At 49.6% G+C, this 11,663-nt stretch overlaps 1 protein-coding gene across 1 annotated transcript in view; it reads right to left on the reverse strand.

Annotated features, from left to right (window-relative positions):
• Window positions 1-6,123, reverse strand: part of NFYC (nuclear transcription factor Y subunit gamma) — a 74,452-nt gene extending 68,329 nt beyond the window's left edge. The window contains exon 1 of the mRNA XM_073571830.1: window positions 5,903-6,123. The gene's annotated coding sequence lies outside the window, so the exon portion shown is untranslated. The remainder of the gene's footprint in view (window positions 1-5,902) is intronic.
• Window positions 6,124-11,663: the final 5,540 nt, after the last annotated feature.

The following is an 11,663-nucleotide window of genomic DNA, read 5'->3' on the forward strand; positions in this document are numbered from 1 at the left end:
AGGGTTAGGCTGGAGTCACACACAACCATTAAACATTCGGACCAATTTTAACGGTACGAAATCGCACAAAGATTTATTGTCCAGGGATCCGTCTGTCATCAGAATTTCTGGCGATGAACCAATTTTATTCGCATCTAAGCATCAAATTGACATCCAATGCCTGATGCTCTTTCCTGTTGACCTGGAGAAGTCTTGCGATTTAATCGCAAGTCACACGTGTGGTGCGTTTTCAATGCGATTTTTAATCGCACCCATAGACTTGCATTGGCGAATCCGATCCGAAAATCGGTGACAATCGCAGCATGTTGCGATTGTCTCGGTCCGAGGAACGAATCGGATAAAAAAAAAAAACGCATGATGGGAGCTGCCCCATAGAATAACATTGGGACGAATGCAATGCGATTTTTTATCGCATTGCATTTGTCCGATTTTATCGCCAGTGTGACTCCGGCCTTAAAAATTGACCAGCGATTCATTTTTCCAACAAAATTTACAAAGCTATTTTTTTTAGAGACCACCTCACATTTGAACTTAGATTGGGGTGGGTCAATATAACAAATACCCAAAACTGACACCATTCTAAAAACTGTACCCCTCAAGGTGCACAAAACCACATTTAAGAAGTTCATTAACCCTTCACATGGTTCACGAGAACTAAAGCAATGTGGAAGGAAAAAAATGAACATTTTACTTTTTTCACAGAAAATTTAGTTTGGAACCAATTTTTTTTTTTATTTATTTTTTTTTTTTCAAGGGTATCAGGAGAAAATGGACCACAAAATTTGTTGTGCAATTTTCTCATGAGTGCGCTGATACCCCAAATGTGGGGGAAAGCCACTGTTTGGGCGCAAGCCACTGTTTGGGCGCATGGCTGGGCTCAGAAGAGAGGTAGCACCGTTTGACTTTTTGAATGCAAAATTAGCTGGAAAACAGAGGAAAACCCCCCCAATTCTAGCTCTAACCCAAACCCCTAACCATAACCCCAACACAAACACACCCCTAACCCTACAGGGAAAATGGAAATAAATACTTTTTTTTTTATTTTAACCTAACTAAGGGGGTGACAAAGGGGGGGGTTTGATTTACAATTTTTTAGGGTCTATCACAGAGATCAAAATAAACGAATAGGAAAAATTTCCTATTGTTGCCGGGTGCAGGCTATCAGACCTCGGTGGGCGCACTGTGCATGTGCCCGCCATTTTCTCCCAGAAGACGATACCGGCAGCACGGGAGGTTGCAGGGACAACGGAGGTACAAAGGGGGATTGGGGGACCCTATTTCTCTCCCCTCTGATGTGTGATCACATCAGAGGAGAGAGAAATTAAATGAAAAATCTGACTTTTTTTTACGGTTGCCATTATACCGTTAATAACGGTGATCGCAACACCAGGGTCAGTAAAAACCAACCCGAATCATGTTCTCAGAGAAATTCCGACTCTGGGGGAGGGCTATACCCTTATTCCTCGGCGCTGTGGTTTAAGTACCCCTAACTGCCGCTGTTAAAAGGAGTATCGGCGGTCGTTAAGGAGTTAAATTGGCTGTCACTAAAGGGTTAAAAGTATACTTTTACTTAGGCTGTATGTCCAGAAATCTCCTACATATGTACATTGCAGGAAGAGGCACACTGAACCCTATGTGCATATTCCTCACCTGTGGGGACACTTAAAGTTGTATTCCCATATTCAAGATCCTATCCGAAAATGTAGTAGGTGCAATAATAATATTAGCAAATACCTCCAAATTAGATATGTAGCATAGGTCTTCTGATTTGCTATGTCTCTTTCCTTATGTGCAGGCATTGCAGGACCTTAGCTATCCATGGTTACCACCACTAGTAACTAGCTCACTATATCAGTGCTTGTAACCATAGATACCTAAGGTCCTGCAATGCCTGAACACGAGAAAAGAGACAGTGAATCAGAAAAACTATGCTACATTTCTAATTGGAGGCATTTGCTAATATTACCCTTAATGCTGGGTTCACATGTAGCGGAACTCTCGCGGAAATTACCGCGAGAGTTCCGAAATTCCATTCCGCGGGAAAATCGCATTTTAAATTCCCGCGATTTTCCCGTGGAAAAACTAGCATTTTGCAAGCGTAATTAGCTTGCAAAATGCTAGCGTTTTCCCAAGCGATCTGTAGCATCGCTTGGAGAACTGATTGACAGGTTGGTCACACTCGTCATACATAGTGTTTGACAAGTGTGACCAACTTTTTACTACTGAGGCCGCCTATGCAGCATCAGTAGTAAAAGATAAAATGTAAAAAATAATTAAAAAAAAAAAATAAAAAATGGTGTTATTCTTACCTTCCGACGTCCCGCACAGCCTTCCCGCCTCCCTCCACGATCCCAGTAATCCTTTGCGAAAATGCCCGTGATGATGTACGGTCTCGCGGTAATTCGCGATGACGTCGCGCGAATGACCGTGAGACTTCGCGATCCCATGAGAACGGACGCCATCGCGGGCATTTTCGCAAAGGATTACTGGGAACGGGAGCGTGGCGTGAAGGCTGCACAGGACGTCGGAAGGTGAGAATAACAATATTTTTTATTTTAAATTCTATTTTTTACAGGAATATGGTACCCAAAGCCCGGAGGACAGTCTCCTCTCCTCCAGACCGTGGGTACCATCCGCAATTGTTCTGCTTACTTTTCGCATGGTGGACACAGCCACATGCAGAAAGTAGATTCAAAGAAGGAATTTTTATGGATTAGCCGTGCGCTGCCAGACCATCACTCCTCACAAGTTGTGTGCATTAAAACATTTATTTTCCAACGCGTTTCAAAGTTAAAAACTTGTTCCTCAGGGGATGACATGCAGAAAGTAAGCAGAACAATGCATTCCTTTGGGTGCGGGATCGCCGCGATTCCGCAAAATTGATGAGCATGCTGCATTTTTTACCGCAAAGCGATTCCGCCGCGGTAAAAACCGCAGCATTAGCACAGCTTTGCGGAATCCCATAGGAATTCATGGGATGCTCATTTTTCACGGTTAAAACCGCCGCGGAAACGCTAAAAAAACGCCACGTGTGAACTCAGCCTAATACATATTGGGATAGAATCTTGGAGATGGTAATACCCCTTTAAGCATTATGCCTCCTGTCATGTACAGACCTCAGGGGCTCAGTCCTCTCACCCATAACCCATTATCTCTCCCCAATTCTGTCCTGCACACAGCTCAGAGGCACATTCTTATCACACATGTCCCCATTACCCCCCCCTCCCCAGGTCCTGCATCGAGCTCAGGGGCCCATTCCTCACACATGACCTCATTATCCCCCTGCACAGACCTCAGGTGCCCACTCTCAGACATGACCCCCATATCCCCCTCTCTCATATGACCCCATTTTCCCCTGTACAGAGGCTCAGGGGCCCACGCACACAACCCCATATCCAACTGTCCTACACAGCCCTCAGGGCGCCACATCCGCCTGCACAGCCCTCAGGGCCCCACTCCTCTCTCATATGACCCCATATCCGCCTGCACAGCCCTCAGGGCCCCACTCCTCTCTCATATGACCCCATATCCGCCTGCACAGCCCTCAGGGCCCCACTCCTCTCTCATGACCCCATATCCGCCTGCACAGCCCTCAGGGCCCCACTCCTCTCTCATGACCTCACTCCTCTCTCATGACCCCATATCCGCCTGCACAGCCCTCAGGGCCCCACTCCTCTCTCATATGACCCCATATCCGCCTGCACAGCCCTCAGGGCCCCACTCCTCTCTCATATGACCCCATATCCGCCTGCACAGCCCTCAGGGCCCCACTCCTCTCTCATATGACCCCATATCTGCCTGCACAGCCCTCAGGGCCCCACTCCTCTCTCATATGACCCCATATCCGCCTGCACAGCCCTCAGGGCCCCACTCCTCTCTCATATGACCCCATATCCGCCTGCACAGCCCTCAGGGCCCCACTCCTCTCTCATATGACCCCATATCCGCCTGCACAGCCCTCAGGGCCCCACTCCTCTCTCATATGACCCCATATCCGCCTGCACAGCCCTCAGGGCCCCACTCCTCTCTCATATGACCCCATATCCGCCTGCACAGCCCTCAGGGCCCCACTCCTCTCTCATATGACCCCATATCTGCCTGCACAGCCCTCAGGGCCCCACTCCTCTCTCATATGACCCCATATCCGCCTGCACAGCCCTCAGGGCCCCACTCCTCTCTCATATGACCCCATATCCACCTGCACAGCCCTCAGGGCCCCACTCCTCTCTCATATGACCCCATATCCGCCTGCACAGCCCTCAGGGCCCCACTCCTCTCTCATATGACCCCATATCCACCTGCTCAGCCCTCAGGGCCCCACTCCTCTCTCATATGACCCCATATCCTCCTGCACAGCCCTCAGGGGCCCCACTCCTCTTTCATGACCCCATATCCTCCTGCACAGCCCTCAGGGGCCCCACTCCTCTTTCATGACCCCATATCCTCCTGCTCAGCCCTCAGGGCCCCACTCTCTCATATGACCCCAGAGCCTCCTGCACAGCCCTCAGGGCCCCACTCCTCTCTCAAATGACCCCATAGCCACCTGCACAGCCCTCAGGGCCCCACTCCTCTCTCATATGACCCCATAACCTCCTGCACAGCCCTCAGGGGCCCCACTCCTCTCTCATATGACCCCATAGCCACCTGCACAGCCCTCAGGGCCCCACTCCTCTCTCATATGACCCCATATCCACCTGCTCAGCCCTCAGGGCCTCACTCCTCTCTCATATGACCCCATATCCTCCTGCACAGCCCTCAGGGCCCCACTCCTCTCTCATATGACCCCATAGCCGCCTGCACAGCCCTCATGGGCCCACTCCTCTCTCATATGACCCCATAGCCGCCTGCACAGCCCTCATGGGCCCACTCCTCTCTCATATGACCCCATAGCCGCCTGCACAGCCCTCATGGGCCCACTCCTCTCTCATATGACCCCATAGCCGCCTGCACAGCCCTCAGGGCCCCACTCCTCTCTCATATGACCCCATATCCGCCTGCTCAGCCCTCAGGGCCTCACTCCTCTCTCATATGACCCCATATCCTCCTGCACAGCCCTCAGGGCCCCACTCCTCTCTCATATGACCCCATAGCCGCCTGCACAGCCCTCATGGGCCCACTCCTCTCTCATATGACCCCATAGCCGCCTGCACAGCCCTCAGGGCCCCACTCCTCTCTCATATGACCCCATATCCGCCTGCTCAGCCCTCAGGGCCTCACTCCTCTCTCATATGACCCCATATCCTCCTGCACAGCCCTCAGGGCCCCACTCCTCTCTCATATGACCCCATAGCCGCCTGCACAGCCCTCATGGGCCCACTCCTCTCTCATATGACCCCATAGCCGCCTGCACAGCCCTCATGGGCCCACTCCTCTCTCATATGACCCCATAGCCGCCTGCACAGCCCTCATGGGCCCACTCCTCTCTCATATGACCCCATAGCCGCCTGCACAGCCCTCATGGGCCCACTCCTCTCTCATATGACCCCATATCCCCTGTACAGCCCTCAGGGGCCCACTCCTCTCTCATATGACCCCATATCCCCTGTACAGCCCTCAGGGGCCCACTCCTCTCATATGACCCCTCTCACACCACTGGGTATGTTATGGGGATGAGGTGGGCCCGCAGAAATCCCCCATCATCCCACTCAGCCATTCCCCGCTAGTCACAGTACTGGATACTACAAGGGCCGCCATGTATCACACCGATCCTTCCCCCTCCTGGTTTCCGGACTAACCGACCAATCACACCGACCAGACCGCGGCCTCCACCAATGAGCGGGACCCGAGGCGGGGAGTGCGGCCTGTCACCGGTCCGTGCCGTAAAGTTCAGCCTCCGACTTTGTGGCTCTCGCAGCACCGCGCAGATCCTCCCCGGGGCCCCAAACACAAAAGCCCCACTCACCGTGTAGCTGCCTCACCGCTCTGCACGTCACCGGACCGCGGAGATCAGCGGCTCAGGGTTTCTCTCCCAGCTGCTGACAGGCAATGCTCGTGACAAGACAAATACGGACTTTCGTTAACCTTTTCTTGCGCGCTCCGGGAGACAAGGGGGAGGGGTCGGCGGGAACCGAACCAAGATGGCGGCGACAAGTGGAGAGAATTCACGCCCCTTTACCCCCCTCCCGCCGCAGAAATCCTGCGCATGCGCACGATACACAGGCACCTCCCCCTGAGTAGACTCGATCTGATTGTGTGCTCACTGTGCTGACCTATAAGAACGTGAGGTATAGGGGGACGCAGGCGTCTAGATCGTAGGTGATTTCTGTGACCCTCATAACTCCGCTGTATACATTTCAGTGAGGAGGTGACTACACTGGAGTTGCTGTAGTGAGGACCTCAGATAATCCTTCCGATATAGTCAGGTCAGCACTGAGGCGTGTAGATCGGAGCTGACTTCTTGAGATCCTTATACAGACTCCATTCTAGCCTCGTCTTCTGGCTTTTTAATGCTTTTTTATGAAGTTTCTCAAGGTTTTAATGGCGCAGACATCACAGGTCAGACAGGAAGGTGTTAATGGCGCAGACATCACAGGTCAGACAGGAAGGGGTTAATGGCGCAGACATCACAGGTCAGACAGGAAGGGGTTAATGGCGCAGACATCACCGGTCAGACAGGAAGGGGTTAATTGGCGCAGACATCACTGGTCAGACAGGAAGGTTCTTTGCACTGCTCTATATTTCATGTATTTGGGCCAAATTTTTGTTTTCCTGATTTATAAAACATTTTTATTGTGGCTTTTTTCATATATATAACTAGCTGAAGAGCCCGGCATTGCATAGTAACTAACTGTGTTTAGTTATAAAAAATTATAATGATTAACCTCCATTCCACAGTCCCGTGCCCATATACCCATCATACATAACCTCCAGTCCCATAGTCCTGTGCCCATCATACATAACCTCCAGTCCCATAGTCCTGTGCCCATCATACATAACCTCCATCCCATAGTCCTGTGCCCATCATACATAACCTCCATCCCATAGTCCTGTGCCCATCATACATAACCTCCATCCCTTAGTCCCGTGCCCATATACCCATCATACATAACCTCCAGTCCCATAGTCCTGTGCCCATCATACATAACCTCCAGTCCCATAGTCCTGTGCCCATCATACATAACCTCCATCCCATAGTCCTGTGCCCATCATACATAACCTCCATCCCATAGTCCTGTGCCCATCATACATAACCTCCATCCCTTAGTCCCGTGCCCATATACCCATCATACATATCCTCCATCCCATAGTCCCGTGCCCATATACCCATCATAACCTCCATCCCATAGTCCCGTGCCCATATACCCATCATACATATCCTCCATCCCATAGTCCCATGCCCATATACCCATCATACATATCCTCCATCCCATAGTCCCGTGCCCATATACCCATCATAACCTCCATCCCATAGTCCCGTGCCCATATACCCATCATACATATCCTCCATCCCATAGTCCAATGCCCATATACCCATCATACATATCCTCCATCCCATAGTCCCGTGCCCATATACCCATCATAACCTCCATCCCATAGTCCCGTGCCCATATACCCATCATACATAACCTCCATCCCATAGTCCCATGCCCATATACCCATCATACATAACCTCCATCCCATAGTCCCGTGCCCATATACCCATCATACATATCCTCCATCCCATAGTCCCATGCCCATATACCCATCATACATATCCTCCATCCCATAGTCCCGTGCCCATATACCCATCATAACCTCCATCCCATAGTCCCGTGCCCATATACCCATCATACATAACCTCCATCCCATAGTCCCATGCCCATATACCCATGATACATATCCTCCATCCCATAATCCCATCCCCATATACCCATCATACATAATCTCCAATCCCATAGTCCTGTGCCCATCATACATAACCTCCATTCCACTGTCCAGTGCCCATATACCCATCATACATATCCTGTATCCCATAGTCCAGTGCCCATATACCCATCATACATAACCTCCAATCCCATAGTCCTGTGCCCATCATACATAACCTCCATCCCATAGTCCCGTGCCCATATACCCATCACACATCCTCCATTCCATAGTCCCGTGCCCATATACCCATCATACATATTCTCCATCCCATAGTCCCGTGCCCATATACCCATCATACATATTCTCCATCCCATAGTCCCGTGCCCATATACCCATCATACATATCCTCCATCCCATAGTCCATTGCCCATCATACATAACCTCCATCCCATAGTCCCATGCCCATATACCGATCATACATATCCTTCATCCCATAGTCCAGTGCCCATATACCCATCATGCATATCCTCCATCCCATAGTCCCGTGCCCATATGCCCATCATACATAACCTCCATCCCATAGTCCAGTGCCCATATACCCATCATACATATCCTCCATCCCGTAGTCCAGTGCCCATATACCCATCATACATAACCTCCATCCCATAGTCCCGTGCCCATCATACATAACCTCCATCCCATAGTCCCGTGCCCATATACCCATCATACATAGCGTCCATCCCATAGTCCAGAGCCCATATACCCATCATAGATATCCTCCATCCCATAGTCCAGTGCCCATACACCCATGACACATATCCTCCAGCCCATAGTCCAGTGCCTATATACATATGACATATCCTTCATCCCATAGTCCCATGGCCTTATTTGCAGCAGCATATGGGGAGGCATAGTCTATGGAGCATTTTTTGGGGCAGCATATGGGGCATATTATATGGAGCATCTTATGGGGGCAAAATCTATGGAGCATCTTATGGGGGCATAATCTATGGAGCATTTTATGGGGGCATAATCTATGAAGTATTTTATGGGGGCAAAATCTATGGAGCTTCTTATGGGGCCATAACCGTTATGGAGCAGCATATGGGGCATAATCTATGGAGCATCTTATGGGGCCATTATTAACCTTTGTGTAGCACTATAGGGTTGTATTTTGTATGAAGCATCTTGTGGGGCCCATCATGAACTGTATGGAGCATTATATGGGGTGTATTTTGTATGAAACATCTTATGGGGCCATCATGAACTGTATGGAGCATTATATGGGGGTCCTGATTCACTATGGATATTCAAAAACATTTAACCTACTGATGTCTCAATTAATCTTACTTTTATTGGTATCTGTTTTTATTTTTAAAATTTACCAGTAGCTGCTGCATTTTCCACCCTAGGCTTATACACGAGTCAATAAGTTTTCACAGTTTTTTGTGGCAAAATTAGGGGGAGGGGTCGGCTTATACACCAGTATATACGGTACTTATCTCCTGTAACTGTTCCATAAAAAAATGGTTCAAAAACACCAAAACTTGAAATACCACCTGTCATGATTTGAACAGGGTTCTTGCCCTGCACTCACAGGGTTAAGTGTTCGTGGCCTCTTTCTGGATCTGGGAGGGGTATTTATGCTCACTCTTTACCAGTGTTCTCTGTCAGCTATACTGCTGTTCTGGTGTGTCTGACCCCTGGTGTGCGTGTATTCTGCGTTGCTTGTTTGCTTCCTGTGTATGACCTGGTCTGTTCCCTCTCTCTGTACTCTGTCTCTCATTTTGGTACTATTGTCTCTTCTGGTTCTGACCTCCTGGCTTGGCTATCGTTACTCTGTTACAGTTTGTCCCTATTGTACCGTCTATTGCCCGTTCTGGTTTTCTGATCTATTGCTACGTCCTGACTATCCATTCTGTCTAACCCTTTGGTACTGTATTGCTATCTTGTGCTTTGACCCCGGCTTCATCTGGTTTCTGTCTATGCCCCTTGATAACATTGTCCTGTAGTTACCTTTCTAGGAGTTTCCCTGCAGCTCCTAGATCTGTGGAGCTTAGGCCACGCCCCCAGCAGTCACATGCTTCAGGTCCTGAAACTCTGAAGCACGCATCATCACCGCTGCTGCCCCGCTCCACATTTATCTTTGAGCACTGTTTTTTGTACTCAGGACACACGCACTCACTCAGTGAGCAAGTGCAGTGCGGGGTTCCTGACATTATAGCTGACAATTTCAGGGGGTTTTTTTTCCCTCAGAAGGAAAAAAAAAAAAAGTGTGTTATCCTCATGGATCCCATACAAGCTTTGGCTGATCAGGTCAAGCACCTGACCCAAATGTTCCACAAACTTAATGTGGAACAGCACACGATGGCCCATACCCAGCAACAGTTGGTGGATACTGTGCAGGGGGCTGTCGCTGCAGGGGCTCCTAGTGCTGGGGATAGAGATGTGTCATTGGCATCCCCCAAATCTCCGATCAAATTGCCAGACCCTTTCTCAGGGGATAAAAGGAAGTTCAGAGAAGGATGCAAGCTTTTTTTCTTCTCTGAGGCCCCGCTCCTCCGGGGATGAGTTCCAGAGGGTGAAGTTCGTCATTTCCCTACTTTGGGGGGCTCCACAGGCATGGGCTTTCTCTCTCTCTTCCTCTGCTCCTGAACGTATGTCTGTGAATTTGTTCTTTGAGGCTCTGGGCTTTGAGCCTGATAGAGTGCCTCTGGCAGAGGATATGGTGAGGAGTGTGACACAGGGGAGGCACTCTGCTGAATGGTTCTGCTCTGAGTTCAGACGCTGGGCAGCGGAGGTCTCCTGGGATGATGCTGCCCTCCGGGGTTTGTTCTGTAGAGGCCTGTCCGAACGTTTGAAAGATGCCCTAGCCCTTCATCCTCCACCGGATTCTTTGGAGGACGCTATGATCCAGGTTGTCCGCATGGACCGTAGGCTGCGGGCAAGAGGGGTCATGCTGCAGGAGACCCCTTTATTCTCCAATCTGAGAGACTCTGCATCTAGTCCTGAGCCCATGGAGGTTGGTGCCACGTCATTAAAGGAAAAGAGAGGAGACACCGTAGAAACAACCAATTGTGCTTTTACTGTGGATCCGCTGGACATTGGAGAAGGAACTGTCCTTCTTGCCCTTCTTCAGTGAAGCCGTCAGGAAAACGACTGAATCTGGGTAACAATCGAGGAGGTTGCCCAGACTCCCAGGTACCCTTTTCCTCACTTACTAAAATTCTGCTTCCGGTGGAACTAGAACTTACAGGCGGTCCGGTTGTGACTACCGCCTTTGTTGACTGTGGTTCTTCTATTAATCTGATCGATGCCAAAGTTGTGACTTTTCATAAGATAGGGACAGTCAGGTTAAAAGATCCTGTTAAAATTGTGGCAATTGATTCTCCTCCTATCACCCAGGATGGAATTTGTTTCATGACTGATACCGTTTCTCTGAAAGTGGGTTCCACTCACGTGGAAAAATTAAGGTGTTTTGTTCTAAATAATCTGCCGGCTGGACTGGTACTGGGTATGCCTTGGCTTCAACGTCACAATCCTACTATTGACTTAGTCACGGGGGAGATCATTCAGTGGGGTTGTATGGCTAACGGTCTATGTTGTAACTTGATAACTCTTGTCACCCCAGTAAAATCTGTGTTAGTGTCATCTGTCGATCTGGAAGGTATTCCGGAGTACCTGAAAAATTTTGAAGACGTATTTTCTGAAAGTGACGCTGAGTCGCTACCACCACATAGACCCTTTGATTGTGCCATTAATCTAGTCGCTAGAGCCAAGTTACACAAGGCTCGCCTGTTCAGTTTGTCCGGGCCCGAACGTCTAGCCATGAAGGAGTATATTACCGAGAGTCTCCGCAAAGGGCATATTAGGCCTTC

This window comes from Dendrobates tinctorius, unplaced genomic scaffold (genome assembly GCF_039654945.1).
Source record: "Dendrobates tinctorius isolate UK_male_01 unplaced genomic scaffold, ASM3965494v1 ptg000007l, whole genome shotgun sequence".
NCBI lineage: Eukaryota > Metazoa > Chordata > Amphibia > Anura > Dendrobatidae > Dendrobates > Dendrobates tinctorius.